The sequence below is a fragment of the Mesoplodon mirus genome (genome assembly GCF_964341445.2).
Source record: "Mesoplodon mirus genome assembly, chromosome: 7".
Lineage (NCBI taxonomy): Eukaryota > Metazoa > Chordata > Mammalia > Artiodactyla > Ziphiidae > Mesoplodon > Mesoplodon mirus.
Window position 1 is genome coordinate 42,792,879 of NC_138983.1, and position 17,782 is coordinate 42,810,660.

General features: G+C 37.7%; 1 protein-coding gene and 1 long non-coding RNA gene across 4 annotated transcripts in view; one reads left to right on the forward strand and one right to left on the reverse strand.

Annotated features, from left to right (window-relative positions):
- The window catches only part of GRM5 (glutamate metabotropic receptor 5), a gene marked incomplete at its 5' end in the record, with an annotated part of 526,560 nt that overhangs the window by 393,227 nt on the left and 115,551 nt on the right, over positions 1–17,782 (forward strand). The gene's annotated exons all lie outside the window — the stretch shown is intronic.
- LOC309808321 overlaps positions 1–17,782 on the reverse strand; it is a 141,104-nt gene that overhangs the window by 8,668 nt on the left and 114,654 nt on the right. For both annotated transcript variants that reach the window (XR_014294733.1, XR_014294734.1), the window contains exon 4: positions 16,440–16,538. This is a non-coding gene — a long non-coding RNA (uncharacterized lncRNA). The remainder of the gene's footprint in view (positions 1–16,439; positions 16,539–17,782) is intronic.

The window sequence follows — 17,782 nt, forward strand, 5'->3', positions numbered from 1 at the left end:
TGAAAATTTTCCATACGTTATTTCCCAAAACAGCCCTTCTGCCATATTTCTCTCTCTGCTCCTTCCAGTACCCAGTTACACCTGCGTTATATCATTTGACTATGTCTCACATATGATATTTTCTCTAAGCTCACTTTCTTCCTTTCTTTCTTTTCTTTTCTTTCTCTTTTTCTTTCTTTCTTTTCTTTCTTCCCTTCTTTCATATCTCTCTTTCTCTCTGTGCTTCAGTTTGACTTTTTTCTACTATTCTTTCTTCAATCTCACTAATTGTGTCTTCTCCTATGTCCAGTCTGCTGTTAACCATAATGAAAAGTTCTTAATTTCAGATATGGCATTTTACAATCCTAGAATGCCCATTTAATTCTTTTTATAGTTTCCAATTTTCTGTTGAAGTTCTCCTTCTCATTCATTTTTTCAACACTTCATTTGCTCGAAAATATTTATTATAGTTATTTTAAGGTCATTTTTTTCAAATTCTAACACCCAAGATCTTCCATCAGTCTACTTCTACTGACTTATTTTTCTTAGTTACTAGTCACATTTTATGCTTCTTGATACATATGCAATATGTTTTCTTTTATGCCAGACATTGAGTATAAAGTAACCATAAGGACTGAATTTTATATTTTTTCCCCCAGTGGTTTGCCTTTTCGAGATTCAAAGCAAATGAGATGGGGTAGGTTGCAGCAGAAGGTAGAAGCAGTCAATCTCTGGTTAAGAATATCTTTACAGGACAATTGGCATGGAATTTTAATTGAGAGTCTTGGTTAGTGTATCCCCTGCCCTGGATTACTGACTCAATCAGATTTTTACATTTTTGAGTTTTGCATTCTAGCCTCTTGCACCATACTGTTTCTAAATTGGGCATGGGAAAAAAACTGATTGACTAATCGAAGTTTGAGCAGTTTTCATTCCTCAAGTGGTGCTTTTCTGCCAAATATTATGAAACAATGGGAGATTTCAGTCTTCTTCAAAATCATGAGCCTCTCATGAAGCTTCCAGAATCAGGAAGTGAAGCATGAGGTCAAATGACTCATACATTTAGGGTTCCTGGAGTTTACAAACTGACATACCAGATCATTTCAATATCCAAACGTTTTTCCGGTTTCCCTTTTTTCCAGCAGTGTCATATACTAGGTGTAATTACATCTCCCCCTCCCCCAGCCCCAATTCATATCCTTTCCCAGAACCTCAGAATGTGACTTCATTTAGAAATAGTGTCATTGCAGATGTAATTAGTTAAGATGAGGACATACTGAAGTTGGATGGGCTCGTAATCCAATATGACAGGTGTCTTTATAAAAAGAAGGGACACAAAGATAGAGAGACACACAGGGAAAATGGCATGGGAAGACACAGCAGGAGCTTGAGTGATGCAGCAGAAAGCCAAAGAATGCCAACAATTAACAGCCACCACCAGAAGCTAGAAGAGGCAAGGAAGATTCTACCCAGCATCTCAGGCAGAGTATGGCTGTGCTGACAACTTGATTTCGAACTTTTAGCATCCAGAACCAGGAGAGAATAAATTTCTGTTGTTTTAAGCCACCTAGTTTGTGGTATTTTGTTATGGCAGCCCTAGGAAGCTAATGTCCCTTCATCTAAACCAAGCTGGATCATCAGCCTGGGTCCCTAATCTGCAGATACTCTCAGACAATAAAGCAACTGGTGATACCTGTCCACTTTTGCAAGTTTCCTCTCTGTTAGTTGATTTTCTCTTTGTTGCTTCCACACATCTTCACTGCCTTTAAATTTTTTGGTTTTTGCATTTCTTTGACGTTTTAAAGTTATGCAGTAAAAGAATTTTCATTTGCTTTCTTCTCCATTCTAACACCGGAAGTTCCCCCTTTACTCTTTATTCTTAATTGCCACAACTGTACAATGCCAATTTTGATGTATAGATAAAGCCTGCAATTTATAATGTCTAAAATGTTTAGACTTTTGTTAATTTTTGTTATATTTTTAAGCACTTAAAAACTTAAATCAAAATATAACTATATCCCTTAAGTGTTTTAACTATGTGGTACTGTTAGAACACAGATTTTATCTACTATTAACAGTGAGCCTGATTTCAGTAAATTTTACTTGAAATGCACAATTATTTTATACTTACATTATAAATTAATGAATAATAATAAAAGTATTAAGAATATAATTTAATTATTCTAATTGTTCATTTAAATGACCCAGTAATAAAAGCTACAGAGAATTAAAATAAAACTATCTTCTAGTAACTGTATACTGTTCTATTTTGGAACCAATTCAAGGACCCATTTCCTTTACAGTTATACTCTGTCACCCACTGACATTCATTTATCATCTCTTTTCTATGATTTCTCTCTGTCACCTCCAGTAACTTCTGGAGGTGTCATTTATGACATTAACACAATTACTCTCACCTCCATGTCCTGAGGGCACCTCAAACTTATATATCTAAAACTAACCTCATTATAACTGCTCCAACCACAGCCCCAAACTTTGAGTTCCTTCCTTTTTGCATCTCCAGTTTAAGTAAATGATACACTCATCCACCCTGTCTCCCAAGATGTGGGGCTAAGGGATCCTCTTTGTATCCCCTTCTCTCATCCTCACAGCCAACTGGTGATGAAATACTATTAATTCTATTGTTTGAACATCTTCCACATCTGTTCCCTCCTTTACATTGCTGCCTGAATTCAAACCTTTATACTACTGCTGTGGTTTAGATCATCATCTCTTACCTCGGGTATTAAAATAATCTCCATATTGAATCTTCTTTTTGACACCAGCTTCTTCCTGCTCCATTTTATGCTGAAAACTAGTCCCTAAACTGTCCATCTAAAGAACAGGTCTCATCATGTTACTCACATTCTTAAAGATCTTTTTTCGTTCTCCAGTGTCTACAGAAAGGAATCGCAACTCCTTTGCTCCAGTCAAAACTCTTCAAATTCATCATTTACATTTTTCAAATCTCATCTTTTATTTCTTAAACCCATGGAATCTATGCTCCAGCCACTTCCTGATTGTGTTCCTCCATTTTTAAGTGGCATGCCCACTTAAGTCCCTGTGCTTTTGCACATGCTAAGTCTTGTTCAGTGAAAAGCCTACCTCAAGCTATTTGGCAATTCCACTGAGCTCACATTCTCCTGGTTTCTAGTAACTCCAGCTGCCCATTCTCAAAGAAACACTGTTTCCCTCACATTTCACTTCCTGTGCCTTTTGTCTTCTTTTTGTCACATACAATCCAAATACTGAACATAGATATTCCACTTCCAAAGCTTTATGCCACCAAGTAACCACTCACACAGGCATCTATGTGTGTGCCAAACTGCTATCAACAAGATGAGGATGAGATAAATAGGTTCAGAGCAACATTAAAGTACTTTGGCCCCGAGGGCATTTCTGGGGCTCTAATAATGTTCTATTGCTTGAGCCAGGATGTATTTGTTTTGAGAAAAATTAATGTATGGTTATGATTTTTACCCTTTTCTGTGTTAATGTTTTAATTTAATAAGAGTTTACCTTAACCAACCCCCATCCAGATAAAAGTCCTCAGGCCACTATATCCAGTCTAACATTTCTTCCAGTCCACATTGTACCACAGTACTCTCCCACACACACTCCCACTCCCTCACCGGCTTTCTGCCACCATGTTGACTGATTCTTCTCCCTTTCTTTCTCTGTAATCCTTACTTCCTTTCTTCTCAATATTTCTACACACCAAAATAAATAAGTTACTTTGCCCCACAGAAGGCCATTTACTCCAGAGAAAAAAACAATGCCATCCCCATAGGGGATAAAGCAGCTACAGCAATGTAATTTTTTCCACTGTAGTACACCAACATACAAACAGAAATTTCACATTGTCACACCAGCATGTAAACATGTTATCTTTCTCCATCAAATTATAAAGTTCTAGAGAAGAGAAAATGTCTTACTCATCTCTGCTTTCCAAATTCCTAGCACAGTGCCTCGTATATGGCAAGTATTTGATAAATATTGCTAAATAAATGTGACTTTATTTCTCTTAGACCTAGGTAGGGTTACAATGGCTATAGAACCTAGAACAGTGGTTGCCAATCCGTGGGATGCAAGTCCCAGGGGTCACTGTTGATTTGTTGACTGGGTCTAGAATTCTTAGGTGGTTGAGCACTGTCAGTAGACCGAACTTTGTCTTACATATCCTTGTGTGAACATGTGTGTGTTTATACACACATGCACCTTATTTTTATGCACAAGTTGTTGCAGTTAACAAATTATAAATTAATTTTTAAATTACTGAAATCAGTAATTTCTTTCTACTATGTGTTTTCTACAACAAAAGATACTAAAAGTACAAATAACATTTATGGAGTGTCTGGAATATTTTGACATTAAAACAATTTCCTTTATTTAAAAAGGCTGGTTCAGGGCTTCCCTGGTGGCACAGTGGTTGAGAGTCCGCCTGCCGATGCAGGGGACACGGATTCATGCCCCGGTCCGGGAAGATCCCACATGCCACGGAGCGGCTAGGCCCATGAGCCATGGCCACTGAGCCTGCGCGTCCGGAGCCTGTGCTCCACAATGGGAGAGGCCACAACAGTGAGAGGCCCGAGTACTGCAAAAAAAAAAAAAAAAAAAAAAAAAAGGCTGGTTCCACTAGCGTGGCAGTGTTTCTTTTCCCTTTCTGTTGCAGTAAGTTTCCAGATGGAGGTGTCCACATTTTCTCTAACAAAAATGTCTCATGAGGGATTTGAGGTCGGTTAGTTACAGGTTACCTCCTTATCAGAATTTTTTTCCTGCCATCTTGTTTGCTTTTAAAATGCTTTTTAGTACTTTAGCCATTACTCAAAACACTTCAGCATCTCTCCGTATGAAAACATGGCTGGAAAAGCCAAAACAGTGCATTGAGAGGAAAGAATTGTCTGGTAAGAGTAGCTGGACTGTACAAAAACTTTCACAAGGGCTAAACAAAATAAACTGAGTGTCACAGCTACCCCCAAATTAGAGGTTTCTTGTCATAATGTACACCAACCTGTTGAAAAAGGACAAATTTTGTTGTAAAAATAATGTAAGTATCTTTCTTTAATCTAGCATCTCCTTTTGTTTGTTTGTTTTACTATGTACGAACTCATCTTTTTATGTAATGCTGATTAGCACATACTTCAGGAAAAGACTACACTAGAACAATATTAATAACCATATATTTAAGAAGAAATTTCATCACATTATATTAGTGTATATGGTGAAAACTGCTGAACAGAAGCCCCTGTCTTTCTATTGGCCAAAGAATTAAGTTAGAATTTGACATGACAGTTTTGGCTTAATATAATTCTTGGATTTTTTACACTATGATACTTCTTATTGCCAGGGGAATAAAATTTGCTCTATCTTGGAGTCTGCTTTAAGGAAATGGAACACAGAGCCAGATCAAGGCCTCAGATACTAACATATCAAAGCTTTGAGAAACATAAGCTATAACATTTCTTGTTTCAATTCTAGAATTTAAGAAATGAGGGTAATTATCCATCCAAGTAAGTGTTAGTGCATGTAATTTTCCATGAGGAAACTCCGCCATCAAAAACTACTCAAAGAGGGCTTCCCTGGTGGCACAGTAGTTAAGAATCCACCTGCCAATGCAGGGGACACGGGTTCAAGCCCTGGTCCGGGAAGATCCCACATGCTGAGGAGCAACTAAGCCTGTGTGCCACAACTACTGAGCCTGCGCTCTAGAGCCCACGAGCCACAACTACTGAAACTCACATGCCTAGAGTCTATGCTCCACAACAAGATAAGCCACCACAATGAGAAGTCTGCACACCGCAAAGAAGAGTAGCCCCCGCTCTCTGCAACTAGAGAAAAAAATCCCGTGTGCAACAATGAAGACCCAATGCAGCCAAAAAAAAAAAAAAAAAATGTACTCAAAGAAATCCCCAGAAGAAATCCCCTTCCTTGAATTAGAAACTGCAAAGGCTTTCAAACTCTTAATACACTGGAACTGAAACCCAACATGTATTAAAAATATTTAAAAGAAACCAAAGAGAGACCTGAGAAGCTTGCTGGATCAGTCACTTGAGGCACTGGATTTAGACCCAGAAGATCTATATAAAAAAACTTAACCTGTAGCTGATACTAGGTCTCTGTGAGTCTCAGTCTTCTCCTGTGTAATATGGGGATGATTATTAAAAACAACACCTAACTCACAGGACTCTAGAGAGGCTTAAATAGGATGATGTATGGGAAGAAAATGCCTGCTTCCAACAAAAATGAAATAATAGATACTGGATTTATTCTCCTGCTTGAAATAACAACAACAAAATAAGACCAAGTATATAAAACAATAGTTTTCAAGACACTGGACATCAAGCAGTGAAGGAAAGTTATTCTTAAGAGACAGAAAATAAATGAGGTGAGCCCTCTGAGCTAAGATAGAACTGTGAGTTCAGAGAGACCAAGGAATCTAGAGTTTGCAGAGCACAGGAACAAAGAGGAGAGAGCGGCATGAAAAGAGAACTCTGGGGATCTGCGGAGGCTCCTTCTTGAGTATTCAACTGAGTGTTGATCACTACATGCATGGGAGGATAATACTTGAGACCCGGGAAAGAACCACCCCAAAAGGATTAGAGAGAACAATGCTCCTGGCACCCACATGGGACAATGAACAGTGTCTGTCCCCAGCAGTTAGACTGGAAAAATTTACAATTCTTTGGGCTAAAACAATACTTACGGGAAACTGTATAGCATTAACTAGATATATTAGAAAAGAAAAATATTTCAATTCAATGACCACAGATCCACCTTAAGAAATGTGGAAAAGAAGAACAAATTAAACTCAGAGTGAGTAGAAGAATGAAAGTAATAGATCAGAGTGAAAAATCGATGGAATCTAAAACAGAAATACAATAGAGCAAATCAATGGAACTAAAGCTTGGTTCTTTGAAAAGATCAAAAAATTGAAAAAAATAGACTGATCAGGAAAAGAGAGAAAACACAAATTACCAACGTCAGAAATGAGAGAGGTAACATCACTACAGAGTCTACAGATACGAAAAGGAAAATAAGGAAATATTTTTAAAAACACCTTTATCCAATAAACGTCAACTTAGATAAAACAGAGAAATTCCTTGAAATTCACAAACTATGTATGAGAGCTCACAGAAGACAGCCAGAATAGTCTTATATCCAGTAAAGAAATTAAATTTGTAGTTAAAAACTTTACCACACACAAAAAAACCCTCTAGGCTATATGGTTTCACTGGTGAATTGCCACCAAATATTCAAGGAGGAACTGCTACAAATTCTACGTAAACTCTATCAGAAAATTAAAGAGGCAAGAATACTTCCCAATTCAATTAATGGGGTCAGCATTACCTTGATACCCAAATCAGACCAAGATGATCACGAGAAAAAAAAAACTACAAACCAATATACTTCATAAACATTGGTATAAATATTCCAAACAAAACTTTAGCAAATCATATCCAACAAATGTAAGAAGTATATTATATCATGACCTAGTAGGATTTATCCCCAAATGTAAGGTTGATTAAATATGCAAATATTGACAAATGTAATTTATTTTATTAAAAACCTAAAAAATTGTTAAATGTGTCAAAACCTAATATCGATTTATGACAAAATTCTCAGCAAACCAGGACTAGACAGAAACTTCCTCAAGCTAATAAGATTTTCCCCTATGATCAAAGAGATTAGCTCTTACCACCAGAGATGACAGTCAGTGAAATATACATCAACTAAAGAAATTAAAGGCACCCAGATTTGAAAAATAAAACTGTCTTTATTAACAAATTGCATGATTTCTTGCCTAGAAAATCCAATGGTGTCTGCAAAAAGTTCTAGTGAGTTTATTAAGTTTGCATTATGCAAGATTAATACACAGAAGTTCTACACAATAACAGTAAACAGAAAGTGAAATTAAAAATTAGTACTATTTAGGGAGATTGGTTCAAGATGGTGGAGTAGATGGACGTGCTTTCACTCCCTCCTGCGAGAGGACCAGAATCACAACTAACTGCTAAACAATCATCAACAGGTAGACATGGGAACTCACCAGAAAAGATACCCCACATCCAAAGACAAAGGAGAAGCCACAATGAGACGGTAGGAGGGGCACAATCACAATAAAATCAAATCCCATAACTGCTGGATGGGTGACCCACAAACTGGAGAACACTTATACCACAGAAGTTCACCCACTGGAGTGAAGGTTCGGAGCCCCATGTCAGGCTTCCCAACCTGGGGGTCCAGCAACGGCAGGAGAAATTCCTAGAGTATCGACATTGAAGGCTAGCAGGATTTGACTGCAGGACTTTGACAGGACCGAGGGAAATAGAGACTCCACTCTTGGAGGGCACACACAAAGTAGTGTGTACATCGGGACCCAGACGAAGGAGCAGTGACCCCATAGAATACTAAACCAGACCTACATGCTAGTGTTGGAGGGTCTCCTGCAGAGGCGGGGGTGGCTGTGTCTCACTGTGAGGACAAGGACACTGGCAGCAGCAGTTCTGGGAACTACTACTTGGCGTAAGCCCTCCCAGAGTCTGCCATTAGCCCCACCAAAGAGCCGGGGAAGGCTCCAGTGTTGGGTCACCTCAGGCCAAACAACCAACAGAGAGAGAACCCAGGTCCACCCATCAGCAGACAAGCAGATTAAAGTTTTACTGAGCTCTGCCCACCAGAGCAACAGCCAGCTCTACCCACAACCAGTCCCTCCCATCAGGAAATTTGCACAAGCCTCTTAGATAGCCTCATCCACGAGAGGGCAGACAGCAGAAGCAACAAGAACTACAATCTGGCAGCCTGTGGGACAAAAACCACATTCACAGAAAGACAAAATGAAAAGGCAGAGGGCTATGTACGAGATGAAGGAACAAGATAAAACCCCAGAAAAACAACTAAATGAAGTGGAGATAGGCAACCTTCCAGAAAAAGAATAAAGAATAATGATAGTGAAGATGATCCAGGACCTTGGAAAAAGAATGGAGGCAAAGATCGAGAAGATGTAAGAAATGTTTAACAAAGACCAAGAAAAATTAAAGAACAAACAAACAGAGATGAACAATACAATAACTGAAATGAAAACTACACTAGAAGGAATCAATAGCAGAATAACTAAGGCAGAAGTACAGATATGTGACCTGGAAGACAGAATGGTGGAATTCACTGCTGCAGGACAGACTAAAGAAAAAAGAATGAAAAGAAATGAAGACAGCCTAAGAGACCTCTGGGACAACATTAAACGAAACAACATTCACATTATAGGGGTCCCAGAAGGAGAAGAGAGAGAGAAAGGACCCGAGAAAATATTTGAAGAGATTATAGTCGAAAACTTCCCTAACATGGGAAAGGAAATAGCCACCCAAGTCCAAGAAGTGCAGAGAGTCCCATACAGGATAAACCCAAGGAGAAACACGCCAAGACACACAGTAATCAAATTGGCAAAAATTAAAGACAAAGAAAAATTATTGAAAGCAGCAAGGGAAAAATGACAAAAAACATACAACAGAACTCCCAAAGGTTAACAGCTGATTTCTCAGCAGAAACTCTACAAGCCAGAAGGGAATGCCATGACACATTTAAAGTGATGAAAGAGAAGAAACTACAACCAGGATTACTCAACCCGGCAAGGATCTCATTCAGACTCGATGGAGAAATCAAAAGCTTTACAGACAAGCAAAAGCTAAAAGAATTCAGCACCACCAAACCACCTCTACAACAAATGCTAAAGGAACTTCTCTAAGTGGGAAACACAAAAGAAAAGGACTTACAAAAACAAACCCAAAACAATTAAGAAAATGGTAACAGGAACATATATATCGATAATTACCTGAAACGTGAATGGATTAAATTCTCCAGCCAAAAGACACAGGCTAACTGAATGGATACAAAAACATGACTCATATATATTCTGTCTACAAGAGACCCACTTCAGACCTAGGGACACATACGGACTGAAAGTGAGGGGATGGAAAAAGATATTCTTGCAAATGGAAATCAAAAGAAAGCTGTAGTAGCAATACTCATATCAGATAAAATAGACTTTAAAATAAAGAATGTTACAAGAGACAAGGAAAGACACTATATAATGTTCAAGGGATCAATCCAAGGAGAAGATATAACAATTATGAATATATATGCACCCAACATAGGAGCACCTCAATACATAAGGCAACTGCTAAGAGCTATAAAACAGGAAATCGACAGTAACACAATAATAGTGGGGGACTTTAACACCTCACTTACACCAATGGAGAGATCATCCAAACAGAAAATTAATAATGAAACAGAAGCTTTAAATGACACAGTAGACCAGATAGATTTAATTGATATTTATAGGACATTCCATCCAAAAACAGCAGATTACACTTTCTTCTCAAGTGCGCATGGAACATTCTCCAGGACACATCACATCTTGGGTCACAAATCAAGCCTCAGTAAATTTAAGAAAATTGAAATAATATCAAGAATTTTTCTGACCAAAACGCTATGAGATTAGAACTCAATTACAGGGGAAAAAAAGTAAAAAACACAAACACATGGAGGCTAAACAATACGTTACTAGATAACCAAGAGATCACTGAAGAAATCAAAGGGGAAATCAAAAACTACCTAGAGAAAAATGACAATGAAAACTCGATGATCCAAAACCTATGGGATGCAGCAAAAGCAGTTCTAAGAGGCAAGTTTATAGCTATAAAAGCCTACCTCAAGAAACAAGAAAAATCTCAAACAATCTAACCCTACACCTAAAGGAACTAGAGAAAGAAGAACAAACAAAACCAAAAGTTAGCAGAAGGAAAGAAATCATAAAGATCAGAGCAGAAGTAAATGAAATAGAAACAAAGAAAACAATAGCAAAGATCAATAAAACTAAAAGCTGGCACTTTGAGAAGATAAACCATTAGCCAAGCTCATCAAGAAAAAGAGGGAGAGGACTCAAATCAATAAAATTAGAAATGAAAAAGGAGAAGTTACAACAAACACCACAGAAATACAAAGCATCCTAAGAGACTATTACAAGCAAATCTATGCCAATAAAATCGACAACCCAGGAGAAATGGACAAATTCTTAGAAAGGTATGACATTCCAAGACTGAAACAGGAAGAAACAGAAAATATGAACAGACCAATCACAAGTAATGAAATTGAAACTGTGATTTAAAATATTCCAACAAACAAAAGTCCAGGACCAGATGGCTTCACAGGTTAATTCTATCAAACATTTAAAGAAGAGCTAACACCATCCTACTCAAACTTCAAAAACCTGCAGAGGAAGGAACACTCCCAAACTCATTCTGTGAGGACACCATCACCCTGATACCAAAACCAGACAAAGATACTACAAAAGAAGAAAGTTACAGACCAATATCACTGATGAATATAGTTGTAAAAATCCTCAACAAAATACTAGCAAACAGAATCCAACAACACATTAAAAGGATCATACACCACGATCAAGTGGGATTTATTCCAGAGATGCAAGGATTCTTCAGTATACACAAATCAATCAATGTGATACACCATATTAACACATTTAAGTATAAAAACCATGTGATCATCTCAATAGACGCAGAAAAACTTTTGACAAAATTCAACACCCATTTATGATCAATACTCTCCAGAAAGAGGGCATAGAGAGAACCTACCTCAACATAATAAAGGCCATATATGACAAACACACAGCAAACATCATTCTCAAAGGTGAAAAACTGAAACCATTTCCTCTAAGATCAGGAACGAGACAAGGATGTCCACTCTCACCACTATTATTCAACATAGTTTTGGAAGTCCTAGCCACGGCAATCAGACAAGAAAAAGAAATAAAGGAATATAAATTGGAAAAGAAGTAAAACTGTCATTGTTTGCAGATGATATGATACTATACATAGAGAATCCTAAAGATGCCACCAGAAAACTACTAGAGCTAATCAATGAATTTGGTAAACTTGAAGGATACAAAATTAATGCACAGAAATCTCTTGCATTCCTATACACTAATGATGAAAAATCTGAAAGAGAAATTAAGGAAACACTCCCATTTGCCATTGCAACAAAAAGCATAAAATACCCAGGAATAAACCTACCTAGGGAGACAAAAGACCTGTATGCAGAAAACTATTAGACACTGATGAAAGAAATTAAAGATGATACAAACAGATGGAGAGATACACCATGTTCTTGAATTGGAAGAATCAATATTGTAAAAATGACTATATTACCCAAAGCAATCTACAGATTCAATGCAATCCCTATCAAATTACTAATGGCATTTTTTACAGAACTAGAATAAAAAATCTTAAAATTTGTATGGAGACACAAAAACCCCGAATAACCAAAGCAGTCTTGAGGGAAAAAATAACGGAGCTTGAGGAATCAGACTCCCTGACTTCAGACTATACTACAAAGCTACAGTAATCAAGACAATATGGTACTGGCACAAAAACAGAAACATAGATCAATGGAAGAGGATAGAAAGCCCAGAGATAAACCCACGCACCTATGGTCACCTATCTATGACAAAGGAGGCAAGGATATACAATGGAGAAAAGACAGTGTCTTCATTAAGTGGTGCTTGGAAAACTGGACAGCTACATGTAAAAGAATGATACTAGAACACTCCCTAACACCATATACAAAAATAAACTTAAAATGGATTAGAGACCTAAATGTAAGAACAGATACTATAAAACTCTTAGAGGAAAACATAGGAAGAACACTCTTTAAAATAAATGACAGCAAGATCTTTTTTGATCCACCTGCTAGAGTAATGGAAATAAAAACAAAAATAAACAACTGGGACCTAATGAAACTTAGACGCTTTTGCAAAGCAAAGGAAACTACAAACAAGACAAAAAAGACAACTCTCAGAATGGGAGAAAATATTTGCCAACGAATCAATGGACAAAGATTAAGCTCCAAAATATATAAACAGCTCACGCAGCTCAATATTAAAAGAACAACCCAATCCAAAAATGGGCAGAAGACCTAAAAAGACATTTCTCCAAAGAAGACATACATAGGCCAAGAAGCACATGAAAAGCTGCTCAACATCACTAATTAATAGAGAAATGCAAATCAAACTACAATGAGATATCAACTCACACCAGTTAGAATGGGCATCATCAGAAAATCTACAAACAACAAATGCTGGAAAGGGTGTGGAGAAAAGGGAATCCTCTTGCACTGTTGGTGGGAATGTAAATTGATACAGCCACTATGGAGCACAGTATGGAGGTTCCTTAAAAAACTAAAAATAGAATTACCATATGACCCAGCAATCCCACTACTGGGCATATACCCAGAGAAAACCATAATTCAAAAAAACACATGCACCCCAATGTTCATTGCAGCACTATTTACAATAGCCAGGTCATGGAAGCAACCTAAATTCCCATTGACAGATGAATGGATAAAGAAGATGTGGTACATATATACAATGGAATATTACTCAGCCCTAAAAAGGAATGAAATTGGGTCATTTGTAGAGACGTGGATGAATCTAGAGACTGTCATACAGAGTGAAGTAAGTCAGAAAGAGAAAAACAAATATCGTATATTAACGCATATATGTGGAACCTAGAAAAATGGTACAGATGAACCGGTTTTCAGGGCAGAAATTGAGACACAGATGTAGAGAACAAACATATGGACACCAATGGGGGAAAGTGGCGGCAGGGTTGGTGGTGGTGTGATGAGCTGGGAGACTGGGATTGACATGTATACACTAATATGTATAATATAGATAACTAATAAGAACCTGCTGTATAAAAAAATTTTTTTAAGTTAGTACTATTTAAAATAATATTAAAAATGTGAAATACTGAGGGGTATATCTGGCAATAGACATGCAAATCTTTATGCTAAAAACTACAAAGCGTCGCTCAGAAAATTGAAGATGATTTAAATAAATTTTTTTAAAAAGAGATACACTATGTGTACATATTAGGAGACTCAATAATGTTAAGATGTCAATTCTCCCAAATATATCTATGGATTTGAACAATTCCAATTAAACTCTTAGTAGTCTTTTTTAAACAGAAACTGACAAACTGATTAAATATATTTTATGGAAATGCAAAGGAACTAGAATACTGAAAACAACTCTCAAAAAAAAAGAAGAAAGTTGGTGGATTAACACTACCTGACTTTAAGACTCAGTCTAAAAATAGAGTAATCAAAACGGTGTGGTAACAGCATAAAGATAGAAAAATAGATCAACAGAACAGAATAGGGAATTCAGAAAAAGACCCACGTCTATATGGAAAACTGGTTTGACAAAGGTATACAAGCAATTCAGAGAAATGATGGCACTGGAAAATTTGGATGGCCATTAGTCCAATGGAATATCACTCAAGTCAACAGAAAGCAGTAAACCAAGGATACACCTAGCAAAGTAGCAAATCTCAAAATAATTATGCTGAATGAAAGAAACCAGGAAGAGGAAGATAAACACTGGATGAGTCAATTTCCATGAAACTTTATAAAAATACAAAGTAATCTATGGTGACAGAACACAGATCAGTGGTTGCCTGGGGATGGGAGGCGTTAAGAAGTCCATGAGGAAAATCTCGGAGGTGATGGATACATTCATTATCTTGTTTGCTGTAATGATTTCACAAAAGGATACAGAAATGAAAACTTACCAAGTTGCTCACTTTCAATATGTGCAGTTCACTGTATGTCAATTTTATTTTAATAAAGCTTTTAAGAGGCATTTTAGTATATATATAGTATATAAATTATATAATAGTATATTATATTTTATACAAATTATATAATAATATATAATATTAGAATATGTATAAAATATATATGATATAATTTTTTTTTTAACGGATTTAGTCTCAGGCTTCAGAGAATTCTAGCAAATAACTGAATTCTTCCTCTCTTATATCTCTTGTAATTTTGATGCCCATAGTGAAATAGAAATTTATTTTATAGAAGGATTTTTTCTCTTGCTTTTAATCCCTAAGCTCATCCCTTTTGAGATGCCCAGTGCAGCATTCTCTCCTGGAGCTGACTCAGGAAGCTGTACTGAGTGACAGAAGAGCTTCGGAGTGAGAACCTGTGCTAAATTCAGCTCCACCACTCACTCACTCTGTAACCTTGGGCTAGTTACTTAGCCTTGCCTTCTTTATTTATACAATTTAGATAATACTTATACTTTAGATTCATTGTGAAGATAAAACAAGATGGTATATGTAAAGATTCTATAAAAGGATCTCTAGAAATGTTCTATTGTACCTTATGCTTATAAAGTTATCACAATAGAGTGTGCTTTAGAAAATACTGGCATTTACATTACTGTGAAAAAGAACTGCACCATGTGGTATTAGTAAATATATTTTCCAATAATCTCATGGCTAGAAGTGATGATTAACAGCATATTATTAGAATACAACATAAAAAAATACCCACAAATGTTTCCTCTGCCTCTTGGTGGCCCTAGTCTTCATATTAATATAGGTGTTTTAGTCTAGTATACCTGCCTTATAACCAATGCCATTCCCTGAGGCACTATATAGAGCTAATCTTAACTCTAATCTTATGGCTCAGTGTCAGATGCTATATAGAGTTTACCCACATCACCACAGCAACTGTGTGGGATGGTTGTCACCACAACCCACATGGTTGGCCTGGAGTTTTGACATTTCAGTAATTGCCAGTGTCACAACCTTTAAAAATTGTAGACAACTGCCACCCAGGCCATATGGCTACTAAATAAAGAAACTATTGTCCCCTAAAGCTGTGATGGGCATTGAGGTGACAAGAGAGCTTCTGTCAAAGACATGGTCACTGAGAAAATGATGTGAAGAGCTTGACTATTAAAAGATGATGTGTATTAGCATATTATCGTTGCACCCTTACAACATGCTGAGGTGGAAAACAGAGGAAGCATATGATCTGGTACTTGACTTCAGGGTATCAATATAAAAGAATAAAAGATGTACTATTAAAACTAGATAACTTATTTATCTCTTCAGCAAATACTTACTAAATGCCTATTATGTGCCCCTCATTATTTTTTTTTTAGGTGCTGGAGCTATAGCTGTAAACAAAACAGACAAAAATACCTGCCTTAATGGAGCTTACATTCCTGTTAGTGGAAGATAGAGTAAAACAAAATAAGTAAGTTACACTATATTAGATGATGATAATTGCTAAGAGGAAGATAAACTAGGGAAGCAGGATTTAGAACATTAGAGAGAGCACAAGTTAAATAGGGTAGTCAGGGACTTCCCTGGTGGTCCAGTAGTAAAGATTCTGCCTTCCAATGTGGGCGAGGCAGTTGCGATCCCTCGTCAGGGGACTAAGATCCCACATGCCACGGGGCAACTGAGCCCGCGCACCACAACTACTGAGCTCGCGCGCCTCAATGAGAGAGCCCGCATGCCACAAATTACAGAGCCCACGCGCCCTGGAGCCTGTGCACCACGACTAGAGAGAGGAAACACACTTACCACAACTAGAGAGAATCCCATGTGCCACAACGAAGAGACCATGCTGCAGTGAAAGATCCGGAACGCCTCAACGAAGACCCCACGTGCCGCAACTAAGACCTGACGCAGCCAAAAAAAAGAAAAAGAAAAAGAAAAGAAATTAATATTTTAAAATTTGGAATTGAAAAATTCAAAAAATTGTTGCAAAATTTCCATATACGTGGGGGCAACAGGTAGACACATGGGGGCAACAGACACAGGGGAAGATGATTCCAGGAATAGGAAACCACAGGTACAAAGTCCAGAGAGGGTCATGAGCTGCCATATTTGAGAAAGTAGTTGGAAGCCAGTATGGCTGGAGCAAAGTAAGTCCGGGAAAACTAGTAGATGATGGCAGAGGTAACACAGGGTGAGATCTTGTAGAGTCTTATTGGCATTGCATTGACCGTGGCTTTTACTCTAGTAAAACATGAAACCATTAGAGGATTTGGGCAAAGGAAGGACTTCTACTAGCTTTTTTTTAAGATCACTTTGGCTATCGTGAATAGATGGTAGGTGTGGGCAAAAAAGCAGTCAAGGAGACAATTAGAAGGCTATCATGGGACTTCCTTGGTGGTATAGTCATTAAGAATCCACCTGCCAATGCAGTGGACATGGGTTCAATCCATGGTCTGGGAAGATCCCACATGCCACAGAGCAACTAACCCCATGCACCACAACTACTGAGCCTGTGCTCTAGAGCCCGCAAGCCACAACTACTGAGCCCACGTGCCACAACTACTGAAGCCCGTGCACCTAGAGCCCGTGCTCTTCAACAAGAAGTCACCACAATGAGAAGCCTACGCACCGCAAAGAAGAGTAGCCCCCACTCGCCGCAACTAGAGAAAGCCCGCACGCAGCAACGAAGACCCAACGCAGCCAAAAATAAATAAAGAAAAAAAGAAAAAAAAAGAAGGCTATCGCAGTAATAAGATGACAGATGATGCCTTGGATCCACACAGCAGCAGTGGAAGCAGTGGGTATTTTTAATTAGTGAAAGTCAAGCAGAAGGAACCTCCATTTACTGAGTTCTCTATGCCAGGTCCTTGAACTGCAGGGCGATTCAAGTACAGTTCTATCATTTATTCTTCATATAATTCTTTTGGGTAGTAGTAGCATAGCTATTTTGTTCAGTAGGAAACTAAAGCTTGGGGAGGTTCACTAGTTTTTCCAAGACAGGTTGCACCACAAGTACTGAATTCAGTCTGACTCCAGAGTCCACACTCTGCTCACTCTGCCACAAGGCCTCTCAGGTTTAAAGCATTGGGGGAAAGTGTGAATCGATTAGTAAGAGTCATGGTAGTCTATGGATAAGAGAAATCAGT